Source organism: Tachyglossus aculeatus, chromosome 2 (genome assembly GCF_015852505.1).
Source record: "Tachyglossus aculeatus isolate mTacAcu1 chromosome 2, mTacAcu1.pri, whole genome shotgun sequence".
In the NCBI taxonomy this organism is placed as follows: Eukaryota; Metazoa; Chordata; class Mammalia; order Monotremata; family Tachyglossidae; genus Tachyglossus; species Tachyglossus aculeatus.
Window position 1 is genome coordinate 56,583,774 of NC_052067.1, and position 25,719 is coordinate 56,609,492.

The window sequence follows — 25,719 nt, forward strand, 5'->3', positions numbered from 1 at the left end:
ATACCATTGACTGACAGGGTATGCTGCTTCTCTAATAACCTTAGGAAAAGGCTGAAGGGAAAGGAAAAAAAAATTGAAAGAATATAGGCCTTCTTTCTGGAAAGACCTAGAAAAATCACATTAATCTCCCTGTTCCCCTTCACACTTACCACCAGAATCCTGGAACAGGAGTTACTTGCTACTTCTTTGCAGTGACCCACAACTGTAAGTATCTTGTAGGAATACTTAAGACATTAAATAAGCATGTAGTCTAAGACACCATTAATAATGGCCTATCCAAAAACTAATTATCTGAACTGGATTGTCATTTTATAATTATCTTTCATCATCCTTCGACGGCACTTTATTAAAGCCAGCGCTGCATATATTCCTCCTCATGCATTTCATTCAATCAACTGAACAACAACTAGATCTTCAACATTCGGGATGCTAAAATACAATGCCAAGATATGACACTCTGTGTACTGAATTAAAGGTTGACGTCTTTTTGCCTAAAAATAAATGGAACTTTGATAGGTGGAAATTGTAAAGAGAAAGAAGAAACCCGGAAAGACTGGTAAGAGGCAAGAGTTACATACAGCAGTTATTTCTAGCTTCTTCAAGGATTTCATAGCTAGTGCTAATTCAGCAGTGACCTGACTAACCAGAGTTATTTCCCAGAATACCTTGTGTTGTACCAGGAGTCAGTGTTGCCTAGTGGAAAGAGCACAGGCTCAGGAAAACAGGACTCTCTACCACTCTCTACACTCTGCCACTTGTCTGCTCTGTGGCCTTGGACAAGTCACTTAAATTCTCGGTGACTCAGTTTCCCCATCTGTGAAATTAAGATTAAATAGCTGTTCTCCCTCTTAGACTGTGAGCTCTAGGTGGAACAGAGAATATGTCCAGCCAAATGATTCTCCCCATCTAGAGCTTAGGCTCATTGTGGGCAGGGAATGTGTCTGTTTACTGTTGTATTATAGTCTCCCAAGCACTTAGTACAGTGCTCTGCACATGGTAAGCACTCAATAAATATGACTGAATGAATTTGGCATACACCCCAGCACTTACCACAGTGCTTTAGACATAAATGTTTAGTAAATATATTATTTCCATATTACTGTAGCCTTCATCCCTAGATAGGTGTGAGCAAACTCAGTGTAATGAAGCGTACAGGATCCCCTATAACCTTCAATTTGGAAAAGAACTCCGAAGTCTGGAACTTAGAGGGAGAAGTGGGTGAGCGAAGCTGCCTTTTAGGTAGCCTTCTATTTTGCTGGGATACAAGCAGGCTGGGAGTCAGAGGACGGAGATTCTAATCCCGGCTCCTACAATTATCTGCTGTGTAGCCTTGGGCAAGTCACTTGGCTTCTTTGGGCCTCAGTACTCTTATGTGCAAAACAGCTACTCAATACCTGTTCTCCCTCCTACTTACACTGAGGGGCTCCATGTAGAACCTGATAACAATAATAATAACAACAATAATAATAATAATGACATTTATTAAGCGCTTACTATATGCAAAGCACTGTTCTCAGTGCTGGGGAGGTTACAAGGTGATCAGGTTGTCCCATAGGGGGCTCAGTCTTAATCCTCATTTTACAGATGAGGGAACTGAGGCCCAGAGAAGTGAAGTGACTTGCCCTAAGTCACACAGCTGACAATTTTGAACACCCTAGCTTTTGGACACCCCAGCTTCTGCCACTTACATCTGTTTTATTATTTACTTACACTTGAATTAAACTCATGCTACTTTTCTAAAGTCAGTAACCTACCTACAGACTTTTACTAGACAAAAAAATGCAGAGATGTTTCAGTAATGAAAGGCAAAGACCAACTCACGCTCCTATTTTCAAACAATGATGATGATAACGATAATAAGTGCTTGCTGTGGGATAAGCATTACACTAATTGTTACGGTAGATACAAGATCATTAGGTCCCAAGTGAGGCTCACAGTTTAAATAGGAGGGAGACCAGATATTGAACTTCCATTTTGCAGATGAGGGAATTGAGACAGAGAAACTGAGTGACTTGCCAAGGTCACCCTGCAGGCAAGTGGCATATCTGGGATTAGAACCCAGGTCCTCTGACTCCCAGACTTATGTTCTTTCCCCAAGGACACACTGCTTCCTGTTTTGATGAGAAAACCCGATGGTAATTTCTTCCAGTTTGATTCTTTGGACTGATACTTTGGTTAACAAAGTGGACACGAATATCAACCAATTAACATTACTAATATCAGATAGACAATTTGACCATTCCCCACCTCGCCTTTATGAGAAATATTACTTCCAAGAGCAAGTTGCCGTTGAAGTTCATTGTTTTTGGTTTTAAAATTATCTGTCCATCTTTCTTTACAAATGAAAAGTTCCACCTTTGAGCATCCCAACTACTTGGCTTGCAAACTCCAAAACGTTTTGGCGAACTGGCAATCTGTTAGCAGACGATTTTGGATCAAGTCTGGGTTCCACTTCCAGTGAACACAAAAATTTCTAAAATGCATAGGCCCAAGATGAGACATTTTGGTGTCTTGAGATAAACAGGGATAAAAGAGAAATCTGTGTTATTCGTAAATCTTAAAAATAGGAGTTTCAAGAACACCAGAGAAAACAGAATCGAGGACTCCAGAAACCTCATCTAGCCATAATGCTGAAAGGAAAAATTACTCTGTACAATATTTTTAAAGGGTTACCTGAAAACCTTTGAGTAAAATTCAGGATTTGAAGTAGAAAAGAATGGGGAGATGGTGAGAAACAGACAACACTCATCACTTCAGGTTTACAGATAAAATAAATGATGCAGGAAAAATTAAGGTGAACCACGCAAGAGATAAAAGTAGGAAAAAAGGAAGGCAAAGGGGACAAGAATAGGACAGAAAGGGGGGAAAAGAGTTCGCCTAAGAAAATAAAGGCATAACTCAGTAGACATCTTCCAAATAAACCTTCTGAAAGAAAATGAAGACAAGGTATCGAATTCCTCGAAAGAAAGCGGCTTGAAGAATTTAAAGAAATAAATCAGTTGGTATAGAATACCTACCATCTAGGCAGTAGAAAATTGGTTATCAGGGGAAGAGTCCATAAATTTAGGAAAATTTCAGGCCAGAAAAAGACAAATAGCATTGTTCTACTCACTCACTATGGTATTTGTTAAGTGCTTATTATGTGCCAAGCACTGTTCTAAGCACTGGGAAAGACACATGGTAGTCAGGTTGTCCCAAGAGGGGTTCACAGTCTTAATCCCCATTTTCCAGATGAGGTAACTGAGGCCCAGAGAAGTGAAGAAGTGACTTGCCCAAGGTCACACAGCAGACAAGGGGCAGACCTGGGCCTAGAAACCATGACCTTCTGACTCCTAGACCCTGGCTCTATCCATTATGCCATGTTGCTTCCCCTAGAAGATGATGATCTTTTATCTATCCCAGGGCTCAGTACAAAGTACTAAAGTATTTAAGTACCACAATTACTATCATTATTATGATGCTTCTTAGATATTTTTTGAAAAACATTCTCTACCCTCCTCTCTCTCTCTCCTCTAATTCCTCCCCACCAGCCTTGGCGTTGAACTGAGACAAGCAGAGGGAGCCTCAAAGTCCTGAATTCACTTGACGAGATCCTCCAAAAAGTCCAGGGGTACCCCAGCTACTTCCCACTCAGAGGACCTTTGGCTTGTGGTACTAATTCCCGGGCATGGAGCCAATACAATTTATCGCTTCTTCCTAAATCCAGAACATGGGGAAATCTCCAGAAATGGCTACAGTAGAAAGTTGATTTTAACAGAGCTAATTGGGTCTGAGGCTAGCTCAGCTACTTGAAAGTTCAGATAACAAAACAAAATTGGATTTATTTCCTGGAACAGGCCTTCATTCAATTGTGTCCACTTCTCCAAACTAATGTTTAAATAATTAGCTTTCCAATATCCTCCCCACCCACCAAAACTCCTTAAAGCAACATTCTCATAAATTGGGTAGAAAGGAGTCAGAAACATGTGGATTGCTTTTCTCTCTGGCATACTAATAGCTTTAAAAATGAAGAGAAATAAAATTGGCAAAATATCTTTAGCACTTCATTCTACCAAACATGTGAAACAGAGCTGGCGACATTTGACAAACCTATTAACATAGATGAGTTCACATATCCATGCTTCAAAGGGACCCTAATTATAACTCTCTCAGGCATCAAAAACAGAGAAAGAATCAATGTACAACACTGCCAAAGCCCAACAAGAAATTCATTTTGAGAAGGAAAAGAATCCTTTCTTTCTGGAAAGAAGCCCAGCAACCCAAGCATGATGGAGTGAAATGAATATAATTAACTGGATTTTGCACCGAAAAGAGCTGAAGCCACGCTTTTCTACCTTGCCCAATACTGCATTCCTTAGGATGGGAGAGACGTAGGCACTTTGGTATTGGAAAGCACCCGATCCATTCACTCAATAAAACTGAAAACTACACCTGCTGACATGTAAAATTAATATTGAGGCTATATATCATTTTACTGGGAACACTGAGTAACATGGTTATTTATCAAATTCATTCAATTGCATTTATTGAGCGCTTACTGTGTTCAGAGCACTGTTGCAACAAAGACAGTGGCTTTCCACAGAAGAAAGATTTACCTTTCTCTTGTCTACTCAAAGCCACCACTGCTGATTTGGCAGAATGGGCAGTGGAATGTAGGGAAGCCCAGGCCTCCACTAATTAATGGTTTCCTAATATACTGGGGGTGGTAGCATGGGAGAGGGGAAGATAGCCGCTCTGGGACCCAGAATACCCTAGCTCGAGTTTGAACTCCTCCATTAGCCTGCTGTACTGTGGGCAAGATACTATTTCTTTTAATGGTATTTCTTCAGTGCTTCATTCATTCAATTGCATTTATTGAGTGCTTACTGTGTGCAAAGTGCTGTACTAAGCAGTTGGAAGAGTACAATGTAACAATAAATTGACAAATTCCCTGTTCACAATGAGCTTATAGTCTAGATGGGGAGACAAACATTTATATAAATAAATTACAGGTGTGTACATGTGTGCAGGCAGTGTACTAAGCGATGTGGACACATGGAGCTCATAGTCTTAACTTAATCCCCCTTTTACAGAGGAGGCAACTGAGGCACTGAAAACTTAAATGACTTACCTAAGCTCACACAGAGACAGGTGGAGGAGCTGGGATTAGAACCCAAGTCCTTCTAACAGGCCTGTGTCCTATCCATTAGGCCATGCTGCTTCAGTTAACCGCACTTTCTGCATCCATCCATCCATCCATCCATCCATCCATTCATTCATTCATTCATTCAATCAATCGTATTTATTGAGCACTTACTATGTGCAGAGCACTGTACTAAGCACTTGGAAGGGTACAATACAACAATAAACAGTCACATTCCCTGCCCACAATGAGCTTACAGTCTAGTGGGGGGAGACAGATAACAATACTAATAAAATTATAGATATGTGAATACTTGCTGCGGGGCTGGAGGTGGAGGGGAAGAGCTAAGTCAGCAAGTCAGGGAGATGCAGATGTGGGTGGGAGACGAGGGAAAGTGGGGCTTAGTCTGGGAAGGCCTCTTGGAGGAGAAATGCCTTCAATAAGACTTTGAAGGTGGGGAGACTAATTGTTTACTGGATTTGAGGAAGGTGGGCGCTCCAGAACAGAGGCAGGACATGAGCTAAGGGTTGGTTGTGAGACAGGCAAGATCAAGGCACAGTGAGAAGGTTAACACTAGAGGATCAAAGTGTGTGGGCTGGGTTGTAGAAGGAGACAAGCAAGACGAGGTAAGAGGGAGTAAGGTGGTGCGGTGCTGTAAAGCCAGTGGTGAGGAGCTTTTTTCTGATAGGGAGGTGGATGGCAATCACTGGAGTTTTTTGAGGAGCAGGGTGACATGTCCTGAATGTTTTTGTAGAAAAATCATCTGGGCAGCAGAGTGAAGAATGGACTGAAGTGGGGAGAGACAGGAGGCTGGGAGATCAGCAAAGAGGCTGATGCAATAATCCAGGTGGGATAAGATGAGTCATTATATTAATATGGTAGCAGTTTGGATGGAAAGGAAAGGGTGGATTTTAGTGATGTTGTTAAGGGGGGTGCCGACAGGATTTAGTGAGGGATTTGATATGTAGGTTGAATGACAGAGAGAAGTCAAGGATAATGCCAAGGTTATGGGCTTGTGAGACAGGAAGGATGGAGGTGCCATCCACTGTGATGGGAAAGTCAGGGGGTGGACAGGGTTTGGGCTGGAAGTTATGGAGCTCTGTTTTGGACATGTTAAGTTTGAGGTGACGGGAGGACATCCAAGTAGAGATGTCCTGATGACGAGGAAATGCAAGACTGTAGAGAGGAAGAGAGATCAGGGCTGGAGATGTTAATATGGGAATCATCCAGATCATCCCTCTAGACTGTGAGCTCACTGTGGAAAAGGATTGTCTACTGTTGTATTGTTCTTTCCCATGTGCTTAGTACAGTGCACTGCACACAGTAAGAACTCAATAGCCCTGACTGTTTAAAATCCACCAGACCATAACTCTTTCCACCTTCGAAGCCCTTTTGAAATCCCACCTCCTTCAGGAATCTTTCTTTGATTAATTGGTCATTACCCCAAATCACCTTCTCCATACTATCATCTCTGCATTTTGGCACCATCTTTGCACTTTTACACTCATAATCTTTTATTTTTGGAGCATTTCTTCCATCTACTTGTAAATTGCTTCATGTATCTTTTCCTTATTAAGATGCCTGTGGGCTAGAACTATGTCTTCATCTATTCTACTCTCCCAAACACTTAGGAGTGCAAACAGTAGGTACTCAATAAATACAACTTGTCAGCTGTGTGACTTTGGGTAAGTCACTTAACTTCTCAGGGCCTCAGTTCCCTCATCTGGAAAATGGGGATTAAGACTGTGAGCCCCACGTGGGACAACCTGATTACCTTGTATCCCCCCAGCGCTTAGAACAGTGCTTGGCACATAGTAAGCACTTAACAAATGCAATTATTATTATTATTAGTAGTAGTAGTAGTAGTAGTAGTATTAACTGACTGATTGATCTGATTTTGTCCCTTTGAGTGCAACAAGTGAATATAAACTGAAAAATCAAATTAAGATCCTTGAGGACAGGGATGTTCAAATGAATTTATTGAGCAATTACTGCATGCAAAGCACTGTACTAAGCACTTGGGAGAGAACAATATAACAGACACATTCCCTGCCCACAATGAGTTTACAGTCTACATGTCTACTTTACAGACATGTACTGTACACAGTACAGTGCTCCGAACAGAGTAAATGTTCAATCAAGATGGAGGATTGTTTTAAAAATCCCAAAAACACATTTCTGCAGCAAGTTGGACCTTGGCAGCCATATCACAAAGGATTTTTTTTTAATTCTGTAAAAACAATTAAAATCACTTTTGGCAAAACTTACCAATGTTCTGCCCAAACTTATTTTTGGTGCACAACAGAAAAAAATAGTTCTTCTAAACTGATTGGGTTTTTATAAGTTACTTGAAATGCAAGACTAGAGTTATCTGGATTAGGAAAATGGCTTTCAGAAGCTATTTTATCTCTGCAAAACCAGCCAAAGACTCATTTTCACAGTGCGTGCTTGCTAATCAGAACACTTATTTCTACCTGTGATGCATGTTTTCAAGCACGAAGTCAGTTCTCCCTTATGATCTGAAAAGACGAGGTGATCTAGCCAAGCTGATGGTTCCACTGGAGCTGTATCCAAGCTCATAATGCAGGATATTTTAGCGAGGCTTTGCTCTTGCCCAAGTTTTCAGTTCGTTTTTGATACACAGGATAACGGATACCACTCGCTGGAGTGATCAGGTAGTACATGAGTGATTGACTTGAGAAGTGGGCAGGGAACCCATCAATTCTGTTGTATTGTACTCTCCTCAGCGCTTAGTACAGTGTGCTGCACACATTAAATGCTCAATTATCATGGATTGATTGACTGGGCCTGAGACAGAACTGTGATCCTGGGATTGAGGCAGGGGGTAGGTAGGGAATGCTACCTTTGCCCTGTGACTATGATTATTCTTCTTCAAAAAAAAACTAATAAGTTTTTATATAGATAAGAACTCAGTCAACTTGTCCCATCATATTTCATTTTACTAATGTCCTACAATAGCCCAGCCTACTCACTTAACTCCTCTAGTGCCAATTTATTCATTGTGCCCTGATCTCATCTATCTTGCACGTCTTGTCCCTATCCTAGAACTCCCTCCCTGCCTCCATATATGCCTCCATATACGCCAGATGACCACTCGCTCCCCCTTCAAAGCATTATTAAGGTCACATCTCCCCTAAGAGGCCTTCCCCAGTGATGCCCTTTTCCTCAGCTCACTCTTCATTCTGCTTCATCTATGTACTTGAATCTGTGACCCTTGGACAGATGATATTCACCCCACCCCCAAACCACTTATGTACATATTTAAATTATCTATTAGAAATTACTTATTCATATTAATGTCCACCTTCCCCCCTAGGCTGTAAGCTTGTAACAGGCGGGGAACGTGTCTGCTAATTCTGTTGTATTGTACTCTCCCCAGCATTCAGTAGAGTGCTCTGCACACAGTAAGCATTCAATAAATACCACTGATTGATGGATATAGACCTTCTGGGGCCACACTTGATTAAAATTAAATTCACAGGCTATCACTGAAGCAATCACCACTTATAATGCAGGTTTTGTTGCTTTATCAACAACAGCAATTAGTGAGTGCCTACTCTATTATCATGTGCTTACTGGGGAAAGGCCATACTGGCCAAGTGAAAACAGAGCAGGACTCAGAGTCAGGAGACCTGAGTTCCAATCCTGACTCCACCACAGGTCTGCTGTGTGACTTTGGCAGGTCACCTAATTTGAGTGTGGTTCAGTTTCCAGAAACTCTTTACCATTGGATTTAAGGCGCTCAATCAGTTCTCCCCTGGTCTCGAACCTCAGTCATCTCCCACTGTTATAAGCCAGCTCGCAAACCAGCTCATTCCTCTAACACCAACCTACTTATTTTACCTCGATTTCCTCTCTCTCCCGGCAGACCTCTGGCTCACTTCCTCCTCCTTTCTTTTCCCTAGAACTCCTCCCCTTTCACAGCTGACAGACCACTGCTCTCCTCATCCTCACAGCCACCCAAAAATCACATCTCCCCCAACTACCTAGCCTTTCCTAACCCCTCACTTCCCCAGCATATAAAAATAATTGGAATATCAGTTAAGTGCTTGCTTTGCACCAAGGACTGTACTAAGCTCACAACCTAAGTAGGAGGGAGCACAGGTACTGAACCCCCATTTTGCAGATGAGGGAACTGAGGCAAAGAGAAGTGAAATGACTTGTCCAAGGTCATCTATGCACTTGGGTCTGTACCCCTTAAGCACTCTGATGCAAACCCTACCCTCAGCCCCACAGGACTTACACATACATTCTTATACTCTGCTGCTTCCTTTATCTATAGTTTGTTTTAACATCTGTCTACCCTACTAAATTGTAAACTCTTTGAGGGCAGGGGTCATGTCTACCAACTCTATTGCATTATATTCTCCCAAGCGCTTAGTGCAGTGCTTTGCACATAGTAACTCAATAAACACCATTGAGTGAATGCTTTTTAAAAAATTAGGATAGACTCCTTCCTCTCCCTTCCTCTTAGACTGTGAGCATCGTGTGGAACATTGTAGGTGTTCTATCTTATTATTTTGTATGAGTCCCAGCACTTAGTACACTGCTTTTTTAAATGGTATTTGTTAAGCTCTTACTATGTGCCAGGCACTGTACTAAGCACTGGGGTTGTCTCACATGAGGTTCACAGTCTATCCCCATTTTACAGATGAGATACTTTAGGCACAAAGAAACAAAGTGACTCACCCAAGCTTCCACAGCAGATTAAGTGGTAGAGCCAGGATTAGAACCCAGATACTTCTAATCCCCACAACTCTGCTCTATCCACTAGACCACAATGCTTGGCACAAAGTAAGCATTGGAACATTATCATTATTATTATGGGCATAGCACATAATGTATGTAGAGCACTTTGCTGGATCCTTGGGAATCTACAACTGACATATTTTGCCTCCTCAAGGGGCTCAGGTTTTAGTATAAAAGCCAACCCAATGTCAGCATCTTACCCACTGGCAAGTGTCATTCAAATATACCACCTTCTTAAAGAAATCCAAATGCAACCACAGTTCATATTGTACCTGGCGACCAGAAACTACAGTAGGATATGTTGATGCTAGTAGATTCTGCTAGCCTTACTGCAAAAATAAGTGATGAGCAAGAGAGAAATGGCAAATAGGCCTGAGCACCTCTCAGGAAAACAATCCAGGGCATTTTCAGAAATATAAATTAGTCTTTGCCTGTGCCAGTCTTTGAGGATAAATAGAAGAGTATGTCTATCTTCCCCCAAATCAGAATTCCACAGCAAAGAACAGCTTGGGGGCCAGAAAAATTATTTCCCTAGGAAAATATAAATCCATATGGCCTCAAAATTGAAGAATCCTGAAATACTATTTTAGACAGTAAGATTAGCATGGTTCATCAGCTGATCCAAGGAAAGCAGCATGTGTGAGGCAGCCATCTTATTTTGTACATTATGTGCTTTTCCTAGAACATTGCTTGACATTTAGATTTCAATGTAATAATGTCTCCTGTAATGTAATATGGGCATTTCTTTAACCATTACTTTGATGGCTTGAAAGAAAGGTCTAGAAAGGGAAGCAACAGAGGACCTGGGTTCTAATTCCACCTCTGCCAATTACTTGCTGTGTGACCTCAGGCATGTCACTTAACTTCTCTGTGCCTCAGTTTTCCAGTTCTCCTACTTAGAGTGTGAGCACCATGCTGGACATCTGTATCTACCCCAGCACTCAGAACAGTGTTTGACACATATTAAGTGTTTAACAAATAAGGATAAACAAGGAAAAAAAGAAGGCTGCTATTTTTCAGAATGCCAGGGCTAATAGCACCAAGAGTCTCTGTGGCGGCTCATGGGTCAATGGAGATATCCAGAAGCCTTGTTTCTCTGTTCCTCTCAATACTGAAACAGTGTTCTCTAGCCCTACAGCTTTCACTACTCTGCTTAGATTCTCTAGCTACAGAGCAGTGGCTGGTTAGCAACCCCAGCATTCGATCCTGCCATTCATTCAATCATTCAGTAGCATTTATTGAGCACTTACTGTGTGCAGAGCCCTGTACTAAGCACTTGGGAGACTATAATACAACAATAAGCAGACACATTCACTGCCCACAATAAGCTTACAGTCTAGAGGGTACTGCCTTTGTAAAACAGCTGACATCTTTAACCAGAAAAGGATAACCTTTTGCCATTCTCTAGACTGCAAATTCATTATGAGCAGGGCATGTGTCTGCTAAATTTGTTGTACTGTATTTTCCAAAGTCCTTAGTACAGTGGTCTGCACATAGTACTAGGACGAAGCAGCATGGCCTAATGGATAGAGCGTGGTCCTGGAAGTCATAATTTCCTAGGCTCTAATCCTGCCTTCACCGCTTGTCTGCTGTGTGACCTTGGGCAACTCACTTCATTCATTCATTCATTCAATCGTATTCACTGACCGCTTACTATGTGCAGAGCACTGTACTAAGCACTTGGGAAGTACAAGTCGGCAACATATAGGGGTGGTCCCTACCCAACAAGAGGCTCACAGTATAGAAGGGGGAGACAGACAACAAAACAGAACATTAGACAGGTGCCAAATCCATCAGAATAAATACAATTATAGTTATATGCACATCATTAATAAAATAGAATATTAAATATGTAAAAGTAAAATAGAGTAATAAATCTGTACAAATATATACAAGCGCTGTGGGGAAGGAAAGAAATTCACTTCTCTGTGCCTCAGTTTTTGCTTTTTCTGTATAATGGGGATTAAGAGAGTGAGCTCCATGTGGAACATGGACTGTGTCCAACCTGATTAGCTTTTATCTACCCCAGCACTTAGTTCAGTGCCTTGCACATAGTTAAGTGCTTAACAAATGACACAAAAAAGTAAGCACTCAATAAATACCATTGATTGATTGATTGAGGTCACCTAGACACAGCAATGCAGGTGGCTTTGACAGCGTTGCTCAGTGGAAAGAGCACAGGCTTTGGAGTCAGAGGTTATGGGTTCAAATCCCGGCTCCATCAATTGTCAGCTGTGTGACTTTGGGCAAGTCATTTAACTTCTCTGTGCCTCAGTTACCTCACCTGTAAAATGGGGATTAAGACTGTGAGTCACCTTGTAACCTCCCCAGTGCTTAGAACAGTGCTTTGCACATAGTAAGCACTTAATAAATACCATCATCATCATCATCATCATCAACCAGCAAAACTCTCAAATTATGAAACTGACAGTCTGCTGAGAAATGTGCACTCTATTACTTATTTCTTTAGAATTGGTGAATGACAATGAACCACCTGAAAATGATCCAGTTGAAACGGACAAATCTCCTAGCTACCTCTGAGGTTTCAACCCTATTTTGTCCCCTGAGTTTTACTTCACTGAAGGACTTACTTTTGCATTTTCTAAAATGTTTTGAAATCAACAATATATTTTCAGGGGCCATAAGAAAAAAATCACATTTCCTATGCCAAACCAGACTTGATTCAATAAAACAAGCATTAGGTATAATTGAAAGTTGTCTACAGAGATACTTCGCCACTCATACCACTACCCATCCATGAAAATGATTAGGAAATTCCCCAACACTGAACTCTGTGTTCTTATCTAGCAACAGTATATCAGGGGAATGTATTTACTTTCTTTGGTATCACTTTCTCCTAAATCTCCACTGTGCTGGGATATGATTACAATGAGATTATCTTTAATCAATCCCCAGAGCTTGGCATATATAGAAAATGCATTATCAACTCCTACAATTATTATTATATTGTTATTATTATTCAGTCTTTACATCACTTTTTCCAAGTCAGTCAAAACTGAGTCAATACCATATCAGCTAACACTGATCCAGATGAAAATCTCTTACGCTTTATTTGTGATGATGCCAATATAGATCAACGAATGCTTGAATTCTGAAGCTTTTCAGGGGAAAGAATATTGTTTGAATGCATCAGAGTAACAGATTCCAGTATGAGGGCAAGTGTGAGTCTTCCTTTTAAGCTCTGAGGTATGCTTCACAATCCCTTTAAGTTTTTTTTAAGTGGCATTTATTAAGCATTTACTATGTGCCAAGCACTGAACTAAGCACTGAGGCACTGTACTAGATTTGTTCAGTGTTCTTCCTCTTTCCATTATCTCCCACAGCATGCAGACCCTACTGCGGCTGTTGAGTCTGCTGAAGATTCACAAATTGGAAGTTTCACTTTAGTCCCCATGTATTCTGTTTCCTGAACACTTAGTTACATCACTCTGATCTCACACCCTGGCCGAATCTATTACAGAGAAACAGTGCAGCCTGGTGGATAGAGCATGGGCCTGCGAGTCAGAGGACCTGGGTTCAAATCCTGAGTCTTCGACTTGTCTGTAAGCAAGTCAGCTCACTTCCCTGGGCCTTAATGATCTCATCAGTAAAATGGGGATTAAGACTGTGAGCCCAATGTGGGACAGGGACTGTGTCCAACCCAATTTGCTTGTATCTACCCCAGCACTTAGTACAGTGCCTGGCATAAAGTAAACATTGAACCAAGACCATAATTATTATTGTCATTTTATTATTAAGGGAAATGCCTTGGCTATTTCACTATTCAAACTTTCTTGATGATTCTTCACAACAAAAATACACTTTTGTATTTGGCTGCCACCTCTCTGGGTCGCACCTGGAGAGTTTCCAGTAGTCTATCAGTCTCGACTATGGGAGGGAGAGTCAAGCAGAGGCCTACCCATTCCATTCCTAGCTTGGATAGTGGCTAGCGAGTGGAAGGCAAACTGTTACAAGTCAAAACTCACCTGTGCTGGGCAGCAGCGGCATGGGAGGGAGTCGAGGGTGGAGACTCAGGTTTACTGTGCAGAAGGTGGCAATGGTAAACCGCTTCTGTATTTTTACCAAGAAAACTCTATGGATACACTACTAGAATGATTGCAGATGGAAGTGGGGCATTCTAGAAGAGATATGTCCATGGCATCGCTATGAGTCGGACACGACTCGACAGCATAAGACAACAACATTTGGCAGCAGCTTCAGTTTTGATTCTCAAAAATAAGTGTCATTGAAGTTGCAAAAGTATTTAGTAAGTGCTTACTGTGAACAGAGCACTGTACTAAGAGTTGGGAAAGAAAACAAAGGTGCGAATTAGACATGGTCCCTGTCAACCATTTGTCAAGATGAAGTTGTTTATCAAAATGCTAAAATTGGCAAAAAGAGGGCTGGGGAATCCCCCTAAAAATAAAGATTTAGGAGCACACAGCTCAGAGAGCCTTCATGTTGGTTCATTCGGTGCTTCATTAGCCACCATTACATTTGTCTATTTCGTTAGCTTTGTTTTTATGCTATTTGTTCAAAGCTTACTAAGGGGAGAAGGGGAAGCTACAAGATAATCAGGTTGGACACAGTCGATGGGTTCACGGCTTTAATCCTCATTTTCCAGATGAGGTAAATGAGCCAGAGAGACATTAAATGACTTGTCTAAGGTCATACAGCAGACAAGTGGCATAGCCAGGATCAGAACCCAGGTCCTTCTGACTCACAGGCCAGGCTGCTTCTTGTCCACCAACAATTACGCAGTTCAGGGACCAAGAGATGAGGAGACTGCAAACCCATTTCCAGCACTATACTAGAGTATAGTGCTAAACGCTTACTATTGGCAGGCAATTTGGTAAGCTAAAGAGATAGCGGGGGTGATCATATTAAGGGATTGCACTTTCCAGCTCTGGCCTGAATGTTGGAGGACCTGGGTTCTAATCCCAGCTCCAACACTTTCCTGCTGTGTGACCTTGGACAAGTCACAGCTTCTCTGTATCTCAGCTTCCTCTTCTATAAAATGGGGATTTTTTTTCCCCATTTTCTCCCTCTCCTTTAGATTGTGGGCCTTGTGAAGAATAGGGACTGTGTCTGACTTGCTTATCTTGTCTCTACAAGAGGGTTTAGTACAGTGCCTTGTCACCTAGTAAGTACTTACAAAATATCATAATCATAATAATGATTATTGAGAGCTCACCTCCTCCAAGAGGCCTTCCCAGACTGAGCCCCCTTTTTACTCTCCTCCTCCCCATCCCCCCACCCTACCTCCTTCCCCTCCCCACAGCATCTGTATATATATTTGTACAGATTTATTACTCTATTTTACTTGTACATATTTACTATTCTATTTATTTTGTTAATGATGTAAATTTAGCTTTAATTCTATTTCTGATGACTTGACACCTGTCCACATGTTTTGTTTTGTTGTCCGTCTCCCCCTTCTAGACTGTGAGCCTGTTGTTGGGTAGGGGCCATCTCTATATGTTGCCAACTTGTACTTCCCAAGCGCTTAGTACAGTGCCCTGCACACAGTTAGTGCTCAATAAATACGATTGAATGAATGAATGAATGAATGTTATTCTACTTGAGGTCACATCCTCAGGTAAAATTCTAGTAGGAAAGGTCCTCTAATTCAAAATACAGGCTTGTTTTTCTGGGATTCTTTCCAGCTTTGATGGCCATGCTAGGAACTGGAGGATATGTGTAGAAGAAGTGTTCTATTTTCCTGTTTTAAAGAGACTTCCTTTGCCAAAGAAGTCTCCACAGATGGCTTCTCTGGCAATCTGAGAACAGTAAGCCTCAGAGAGAAGCCCTCTTGGGTTAGAAACTCCTGTCATCCACCTGACACCCAAGAAATGGACTTGGGGGTTGGTAGAGGGGGCAGTTGGCTGAGGGAGTCTAATAAGGCCCATCTGTGGTTTTAGGGTGTTTGGGAAAATAATTTAAGACTCCAAGAGCCAAAGGTGGGTGGATTTTTTTGTTAATTTTGAGCGTTGGCTTTATAGGGGCTTCATATAGAAGAAGCATAAGAAGAAGCATCATAAGAAGCAGCATGGCTTAGAGGAAAGAGCACGGGCTTGGTAGTCAGAGGTCATGGGTTCTAATCCCAGCTCTGCTGCCTTTCAGCTGTGTGACTTTGGGTAAGTCACTTAACTTCTCTGTGCCTCAGTTACCTCATCTGTAAAATGGGGATTAAGACAGTGAGCCCCATGTGGGACAACCTGATTACCTTGTATCTTCCCCAGTGCTTAGACCAGTGCTTGGCACATAGTAAGCACTTAGCAAATACTATTATTATTATTATTATTATTATTATTATTATTATTATATCCATTCCAATCCTGGCTCTGCCACTTGTCTTCTGGGTGACCTTGGGCAAGTCACTTCACTTCTCTGAGCTTGAGTTAAATCATCTGCACAATGGGGATTAACACTGTGAGCACCATGTACTCACAGGGACTGTGTTCAACCTGACTAGCTTCTATCTACCCCAGTGCTTAGAATAGTGTTAGACACATAGTAAGCACTTAAATTCCACCATTATTATTACTATTATTATTATTATTACATGAGGGTACCCTTCTGCTCTAGTATACTGGAGGGAATCATCCTCTATCTCCAACCCTCAAGGAATCGATGGTGATCATCCAGGTGCAGACCATTCCAGCTCTCTATGGGGCCACACCTTCATTCAACTGTATTTCATTCCATTGTACATATAGAGTGTAGCACTGTACTAATCTCTTGGGAGAGGACAAAACAACAATAAACAGTTACACTTCCTACCTACAATGAGTTTACAGTCTAGAGGGGGAGACAGACATTAATACAACAAAATCATGGATATGTACATAAGTGCTGTGGGTTTGGGGGCAGGGTGAATAAAGAGAGCAAATCCAACTGCAAGTCACAAGGGAGAAGGAGAAGAGTAAATGAGAGCTTAGTCAGGGAAGGCCTCTTGTAGGCGATGTGACTTCAATAAGACTTTGAAGCGGGGGAGATTTATCTATCGGATTTGAGGAGGGAAGGTGTTGCAGGCCAGAGGCAGCACGTCAGTCAATTAATCGTCTATATTGAATGCTTACTCTGTGCAGAGCATTATACTAAGTGCTTGGAAGGGTACAACAGAATATGACAGACACATTCCCTGCCCACAAAATTACTAGGATTGCTAGATACTGCTATACAAGTCCTTCAACATGAAACAGAGGAATAGATAAGCAGCAAAACCTAAAATTTTCTAGAAGACAAAAAGAAAAATCTACCTAAAACATGCTTAAGAAAGCTGGGATTTACAACCTTAAATTTATAACTTCACTTATCACTGAAACTACCATAAGGAGTGCACAATCTTGGATGGAATGCTACAAATCAGAATAGAGGTTGGACTGAAATAAGTGTCTTGTAGCAAAGTGGTTGACAGTTGGGAAGCAGCATGGCAGAGTGAGGACGGGCCTGGGAGCCAAAGGAACTGGGTTCTAATCCCTACTCTGCCACTTACCTGCTGTGTGACTTGGGACACATCACAACTTCTCTGTGCCTTAGTTTTCTTAACTGTCAAATGGAGATTGAATACCTCTTCTCCCTCCTATTTAACTGTGAGCTGTAATTATATTTATAATTCATTACATTAGTAATTCATTTGTTATATTTGTAACTTATTTATTCATATGTCTGTCTCCCTCTCTAGACTCTAAGTTCATTGTGGGCAGGGAATGTGTTTACCAACTTGGTTATACGGTATACTCCCACTTAGTACAATGCTCTGTACACAGTAAGTGCTCAATAAATACAGTTGATTGAAGGAGCCAGCCCCAAGTGGGACAGGTATTGTACCAGGCCTGATTAACTTATAGCTACCCTAGTGTTTCTACTCTAGTGACCTGTAATAAGCACTTAGCAAATACAGTAAAAAATTCCACTTATAAAGAAAAAAACCATAAAATATATTTTTAATGGTATTTTTAAGTGCTTACTATGCACTAGGTGCTGTACTAAACACAGGGATAGATACAAGATAATCAGGTTGAACACAGTCCCTGTCCCACATAGGGTGTAAAGCCTGAATCCCACTTTTACTGATGAGGGTACTGAAACACAGAGAAGTTCAGTGACTTGCCCAAGGTCACACAACAGAATAGCTGTGTGACCTTTCTTCCCAGCAATATCTCAAGAGAGGATCTCCTGCCTTCTTTCAAAATCCACTCCCTCCACCTGTGCATCGATCTCAATCCCTCTGCACCTTATCAAAGCACTCGCTCACTCCCTTCTTCCCTCCCTGACCGCCATCTTCAACTGTTTCCTCTCCAATGGTTTCTTCCCCACTGCTTTCAAACACGACTCCCCGATTCTTAAAAAAAAACCATAACCCTCCCTTAGCCGTAGCTCTCCCCAGCTATCGCCCCACATCCCTCCTACCATTCCTCTTCAAGCTCCTTGAGCGAGTAGTCTACACCAGCTATTTCAAGTTCCTCTCCTTCAAGTCTCTAAGTGCTCAATAATAATAATAATTGTGGTATTTGTCAAGTGCCTGATTGATTGAAATGGAGGAGGCGGGATTAGAACCCAGATCCTCTAATTTACAGGCCCATGCTCTATCTAAAGGGCAACACTGCTTCATTAAATTCATGGAAAACATGAGCCACGAGGATTTGGGGGCAAAAAAATGGTCATACCCATTTTGCACATGCTATTTTCCTTTTTAAAATAATCCTTAGACGTACTGCCTCACTGCCATGAAATCCCCCTCAGAAACCTGCTTGGATGTCAGGACTGGAGGATCTCCATCCACCTCCTATTTGCCCATGTCAATATCTGAACGATAAGTTGTAGAGCTTCCAATGCGGCAACAATGTTGACCTTGACAGATTTAGAAGGAACTTGCCAGGCTTTGCATGCTGCTACTGGTGGGTTCTGCTCTACTCCTGCAAAATGAAGAGGAAGGAAGGCATATGCATCTCATGCACCACTGCCTACAAAGTCTTCAGGAAGCATGGCAGATGCAACTGCCTGCATCCAAGAGCCATGCAGTTCGCTGCTGGAGAAATGAAGGTCATTTCCTGACGTTAAAATTGACTGGTTCACATTTCAAACTGCTGTACTTCATTCTCGCCTGTCCTGCCATCGACCCCCGGCCCACATCCTTCCCCTGGCCTGGAATGCCCTCCCTTCAAACATCCGCCAAGCTGGCTCTCTTCCTCCCTTCAAAGCCCTACTGAGAGCTCACCTCCTCCAGGAGGCCTTCCTAGACTAAGCCCCCTTTTTCCTCTCCTCCTCCCCATCCCCCCGACCCTACCTGCTTCCCCTCCCCACAGCAATTGTATATATATTTGTACAGATGTATTTCTCTATTTTACTTGTACATACTTACTATTCTATTTATTTTGTTAATGATGTGCATATAACTTTACTTCTATTTGTTCTGACGATTTTGACACCTGTCTACATGTTTTGTTTTGTTGTCTGTCTCCCCCTTCCATACTGTGAGCCCATTGTTAGGTAGGGACAGTCTCCATATGTTGCTAACTTGTACTTCCCAAGCTCTTAGTATAATGCTCTGCACACAGTAAGCACTCAATAAATACGATTGAATGAATGAATGAATTAATAAAATATGTTTTTACAGGTATCTGAACCCACAGAGTCAAGCTGAAAACTCTGGATTTCATGAGCTTGGATTTAAAGAATAGGATATAGAAGGCCAAACTAATTAGTATTTTTTTCTTTGATAGCATTTTTTAAGTGCTCACTATGTGTCAAGTGCTGGGGTAGATAGAGATTTATCAGGTTGGACACAGTTTCTGACACACATGAGAAGCAGCATGGCGTAGTGGGTAGGACCTGAGAGTCACAAGGTCATGAGTTCTAATCCTGCCTCCACCTCTTCATCATCAATCATATTTATTGAGTGCTTACTATGTGCAGAGCACTGTACTAAGCGCTTGGGAAGTACAAATTGGCAACATATAGAGACAGTCCCTACCCAACAGTGGGCTCACACTTGTCTGCTGTGTGACCTTAGTCAAGTCACTTTACTTCTCTGTGCCTCAGTTACCTCATCTGTAAAATGGGGACTGAGACTGTGAGCCCCGTTGGAACAGGGACCGTGTCCAACTCGATTTGCTTGTATCCACCCCAGCGCTTAAAACAGTGCCTAGCACATAGTAAGCGCTTTACAAATATCGTCATCATTATTATCACTATTACATGAGGCTCACAGCCCAGGTAGCATGAGAAGCAGTGTGGCCTAGTTAGAGCATGGACCTGGGAGATGGAAGGACCTGGGTTCTAATCCCACCTCCACCACTTATCTGTTGTGTGACCTCAAGCAAGTCACTTAACTACTCCATGCCTCAGTTACCTCATCTTTAAAATGGGGATTAAGACTGTGAGTGCCATGTGGGACTGGACTGTGTCCAATTTGATTAGCTTGTAGCTATCCCAGCACTTACTACCTGGCACATAGTAAGCACGTAAATACTACTGAAAAAAAAAGGAAGAGGGACAGCAGGTATTTATTAAGATGAAGTTACAGTTCTTAGCTTGATGATGATATTTGTAAATATCTGATTCATTTGCTTTTTTCCTTATCAGACTTTGCACAATCCCATTTGATTCCAATGGAATTATAAAAGAGAGAGCTAGATTGAAGGAAGAACTCATCTATTTTTGCTGTATGGCTCACACAACATAAAGCAGTTGATTCTAGCCAAGGAAAGGAAAAGGAAGAAAAGGTCTTACATACCTAAGAGGCAAAAAGGAGATCATTATTCTCCATAAAAACTGTAATTATAATGAAGATTGCAAAACCCACCATGGTTTTCACTCCACAGCATTTATAAATCCACCTGTATTCCTGCATGAGCAAAGTTGAGAACATTCATTCATTCATTCAATCGTATTTATTGAGTGCTTACTGTGTGCAGAGCACTGTACTAAGCACTTGGGAAGTACGTTGGCAACATATAGAGACGGTCCCTACCCAACAGCGGGCTCACAGTCTAGAAGGGGGAGACAGACAGCAAAACAAAACATATTAACAAAATAAAATAAATAGAATACATATGTACAAGTAAAATAGAGTAATAAATATGTACATACATATATACACATACATATATATATATATATATACACAGGTGCTGTGGGGAGGGAAAGGAGGTAAGGCGGGGAGGATGGGGATGGGGAGGAGGGGGAGGGAGAGGAGGAGTTGAGGAAGGAGGGGCTCAGTCTGGGAAGGTCTCTTGGAGGAGGTGAGCTCTCAGTAGGGCTTTGAAGGGAGGAAGAGAGCTAGCTTGGCAGATGTGCGGAGGGAGGGCATTCCAGGCCAGGGGGAGGATGTGGGCCGGGGGTCAACAGCGGTACAGGCAAGAATGAGGCACGGTGAGGAGGTTAGTGGCAGAGGAGCAGAGGGTGCGGGCTGGGCTGTAGAAGGAAAGAAGGGAGGTGAGGTAGGACGGGGTGAGGTGATGGAGAGCCTTGAAGCCGAGGGTGAGGAGTTTCTGCCTGATGCGTACATTGATTGGTAGCCACTGGAGATTTTTGAGGAGGGGAGTAACATGCCCAGAGCGTTTCTGGACAAAGACAATCTGGGCAGCAGCATGAAGTATGGATTGAAGTGGGGAGAGACAAGAGGATGGGAGATCAGAGAGGAGGCTGATGCAGTAATCCAGTCAGGATAGGATGAGAGATTGAACCAATCAATCAATCATATTTATTGAGTGCTTATTGTGTGCAGAGCACTGTACTAAGTGCTTGGGAAGTACAAGTTGGCAACATATAGAGACAGTCCCTACCCAACAGTGGGCTCACGGTCTAAAAACCAGCAGGGTAGCGGTTTGGATGGAGAGGAAAGGGCAGATCTTGGCAATGTTGCGGAGGTGAGACCGGCTGGTTTTGGTGACGGATTGGATGTGAGGGGTGAACGAGAAAGCAGAGTCAAGGATGACACCAAGGTTGCGGGCCTGTGAGACGGGAAGGATGGTAGTGCCGTCTACAGTGATGGGAAAGTCAGGGAGAGGGCAGGGTTTGGGAGGGAAGATAAGGAGTTCAGTCTTGGACATATTGAGTTTTAGATGGTGGGAAGACGTCCAGATGGAGATGTCTTGAAGGCAGGAGGAGACACGAACCTGAAGGGAGGGAGAGAGAGCAGGGGCAGAGATGTAGATATGGGGGTCATCGGCGTAGAGATGATAGTTGAAGCCGTGGGAGCAAATGAGTTCCCCGAGGGAGTGAGTGTAGATGGAGAACAGAAGTGGACCAAGAACTGACCCTTGAGGAACCCCTACAGTAAGGGGATGGGAGGGGGAGGAGGAGCCTGCAAAAGAAACTGAGAAAGAACAGCCAGAGAGATAAGAGGAGAACCAAGACAGGACGGAGTCTGTGAAGCCAAGGTTGGATAGCGTGTTGAGGAGAAGGGGGTGGTCCACAGTGTCGAAGGCAGCTGAGAGGTCGAGGAGGATTAGGATAGAGTATGAGCCGTTGGATTTGGCAAGCAGGAGGTCATTGGTGACTCTTAAGAGGGCAGTTTCCGTGGAATGTAGGGGACGGAAGCCAGATTGGAGGGGTTGAGGAGAGAGTTGGCATTGAGGAATTCGAGGCAGCACGTGTAGATGACTCATTCAAGGAGTTTGGAAAGGAATGGAAGGAGGGAGAGATAGGGTGATAACTAGAAGGTGAGGTAGGGTCAAGAGAGGGCTTTTTTTAGGATGGGAGAGACATGGGCATGTTTGAAGGCAGAGGGGAAGGAACCAGTGGAGAGTGAGTGGTTGAAGATGGAAGTTAAAGAGGGGAGGAGGGATGGAGCAAGAGATTTCATAAGATGAGAGGGAATGGGGTCAGAAGCACAGGTGGCCGGAGTAGCACTTGAGAGGAGGGAGGAGATCTCATCAGAGGATATTGCTGGGAAGGATGGGAGAGTAGCGGAGAGGGTTGAGAGCCGGGGGTTGGAGAAGGGAGGGGAGTGACTTTGGGGAGCTCAGACCTGATGGATTTAATTTTATTAATGAAGTAGGAGGCCAGATCGCTGGGGGAGAACATATGCTCTAATCAACTATTGAGCAGTATAAAAAGCGTATAAGGAAGCGAAACACATTGCGAGAAGGTGACATTTTGGAAATGCAACTCATTTTACACTGTACAGACCCTTACATGTGCACTGGGTCCACTCCTGAAGCCCACAATTCATGACGATAATTTTAGTGGTATATCTGTCCCAGGAGAGTTGCTAGGATATAAAAACAAGCAACCCTTTCAAAGGTTTTCCACTTTCCTTGGTCTAAACCTTTGAAAAAAGGTATGCCTTGAGAAATGAAGGCTTCTCTATTTCTAGCCACCATTCATTCATTCATTCATTCATTCATTCATTCATTCAATTGTATTTACTGAGCGCTTACTGTGTGCAGAGTACTGTACTAAGTGCTTGAGAAGTACAAGTTGGCAACATATAGAGACGGTCCCTACCCAACAACAGGCTCACAGTCTAGAAGGGGGAGACAGACAACAAAACAAAACATATAGACAGGTGTCAAAATCATTTACCCATCTCCTCCAAGGAGGCTTCCCTGATTAAGTCCTCTTTTCCTCTGTTCATTCTCCCTTCTGCATCACCTATGCACTTGTATCTGTGACCTTCAGATATCTGATATTTGCCCCACCTCCAAATCCCAGAGCACTTAGGGACACCTCTTTAACAGATATATTGTAAATTATTTATTTATTCATATTAATGTCTGTCTCCCCCTCTAAACTGCAAGCTCGTTATGGGCAGGGGACATGTCTGCTAATTCTGTTGTACTGTACTCTCCCAAGCACTTAGTTCAGTGCCCTGTACACAGTAAGCACACAATAAATATCACCCACTGATTCTTACTTGGCTCCAAGTGTCATCACTACTGCAAAATCAACTCAGGGGCATGTCCCACTAAACCTCACCATCATCAATGGTATTTATTCAGTGCTTACTGTGTGCAGAGCACTGTGTTAAGCACATACAGAGCACTGTATTAAGCACATAGGAGAGTACAATAAAACAGAGTTGGTAGACATGGTCCTGTCCCACAAGAAGTTTACAGTAAACAAAAGTCCTGGAGATGTAAGCAGCCTAATTCAGGCCTGCTGCTGAAGGTGAGAAAGTACTGCCATCTAACCATCTGAGTTCCGGAACAATGCTCATTCAGGATGTCAAGGAGCTGAAAAAGCCATCCATCTACATTTTCACAGGCCTGGTGTGCCAATGTGCAGCACTTTCTCTCTCAACGGCACTCTCCCTCATAATACTTTCTCACTAAAGACCAGTTCTTCTACTACTACTACTAATTAATAACTGTGGTATTTCTTAAGCTTTTACTATGTGTCAAGCACTGTATCAGGAACTAGGGTAGATTCAAGATAATCAGGTCCCACATGTGGCTCACAGTCAAAGTAGGTGGGAGAACAGGGATTGTTCGCACCTTATCAAAACACTTGCTCCCTCCCTTCTTTCTTCCCTGACTGCCATCTTCAACTATTTGCTCTCCAATGCTTTCTTCCCCACTGCTCTCAAACATGCCCATGTCTTCCCTAACTTAAAACAACCCTCTCTTGTCCCTACAGCTCCCTCCAGTTGTCACCCTATCTCCATCCTACCATTCCTCTCCAAACTCCTTGAGAGTTGTCTACATCCTCTGTCTCAAGTTCCTCTCTTCCAATCCTCTCCTTGACCCCCTCCCATTGGGCATCTGTCCCCTTCACTCCATGGAAACTGCCCTCTCAAAGGTCGCAAATGATCTCCTTCTTGCCAAGTCCAATGGCCTCTATATCACCTTAATCTCCTCGACCTCCTGACTTGATCCTTTTATTCATTCCTCGTCATGCCCCATAGCACTTATGTACATATCCATGGCCTAGTGGATAGAGCACGGGCCTGTGAATCAGAAGGACCTGGGTTCTAATCCCAGCTCTGCTATTTTTTTGTTGTGTAAGCTTGGGCAAGTCACTTCACTTCTCTGAGCCTCAGTGATCTTATTTGTAAAATGGGATTTAAGACCGTGAGCCCCATTTGGGGCAGGAGCAGTGTACAACCTGATTAACTTGTGTAATAGTAATAATAATTAGGGTATTTGTTAATCACTTACTATGTGCCAGGAACTGTAATAAGCACTGGGGGGGATACAGGGAAATGGGGTGGACACAGTCCCTGTCCCAAATAGGGCTCACAGTCTTAATCCCCATTTCCCAGATGAGGGAACTGAGACACAGAGAAGTGGAGTGACCTTCTTAAGATCACACAACAGACAAGCAGAGTTGCCAGACTTAGAATCCTGATCCTCTGCCCCCTCAGGCATGTGCTTTTTCCACTAGGCCACATTGCTTTTCGAGTTACTCCATCGATGACTCTATCCATCAATACGTTCCCCAAGAGTGCAGGGCTAACCATTGCCCAGATAGGTTTCCAGGCTTGTCCCAAAGGGCAGTGGGCCTCCAGCATAGGTATTAGAACCCAGCAGGTCCCAACCCAAATTAGAACCTGGATAACAAACACCACCAAGGAAAAATTATGATCATTTCAGAGAAATACCCCCAGAAAAGGATGAAGGTATTGGTCAAAACATTTTGTAAGGAAAACCTCAAAGAATTCCTCCTTTTTCTGGATAAGAGAAAACAGAGCTCTAACAAAATTCCTGTAGCGACCCATGAGAAGGAAGACATTCCAGGACAAAGATAAATGCTTTTCATGATGGTAATTCCAAACACTGAAGATGCAGGTCTAAAGTCTCAAAATAATGGGGAGAGCCCCACTATTCCCTCGACACTGGAAGCTTGTTATGGGCAGGGAACGTGTCTGCTAATTC

General features: G+C 42.7%; 1 protein-coding gene and 1 non-coding gene across 2 annotated transcripts in view; one reads left to right on the forward strand and one right to left on the reverse strand.

The window, feature by feature from the left end:
• The window catches only part of PRKN (parkin RBR E3 ubiquitin protein ligase), an 857,446-nt gene that overhangs the window by 137,367 nt on the left and 694,360 nt on the right, over window positions 1-25,719 (reverse strand). The window lies entirely within an intron of this gene.
• Window positions 13,731-13,868, forward strand: LOC119924943. The gene has a single exon (XR_005449620.1). It is a non-coding gene; the product is annotated as a small nucleolar RNA SNORA7 (small nucleolar RNA).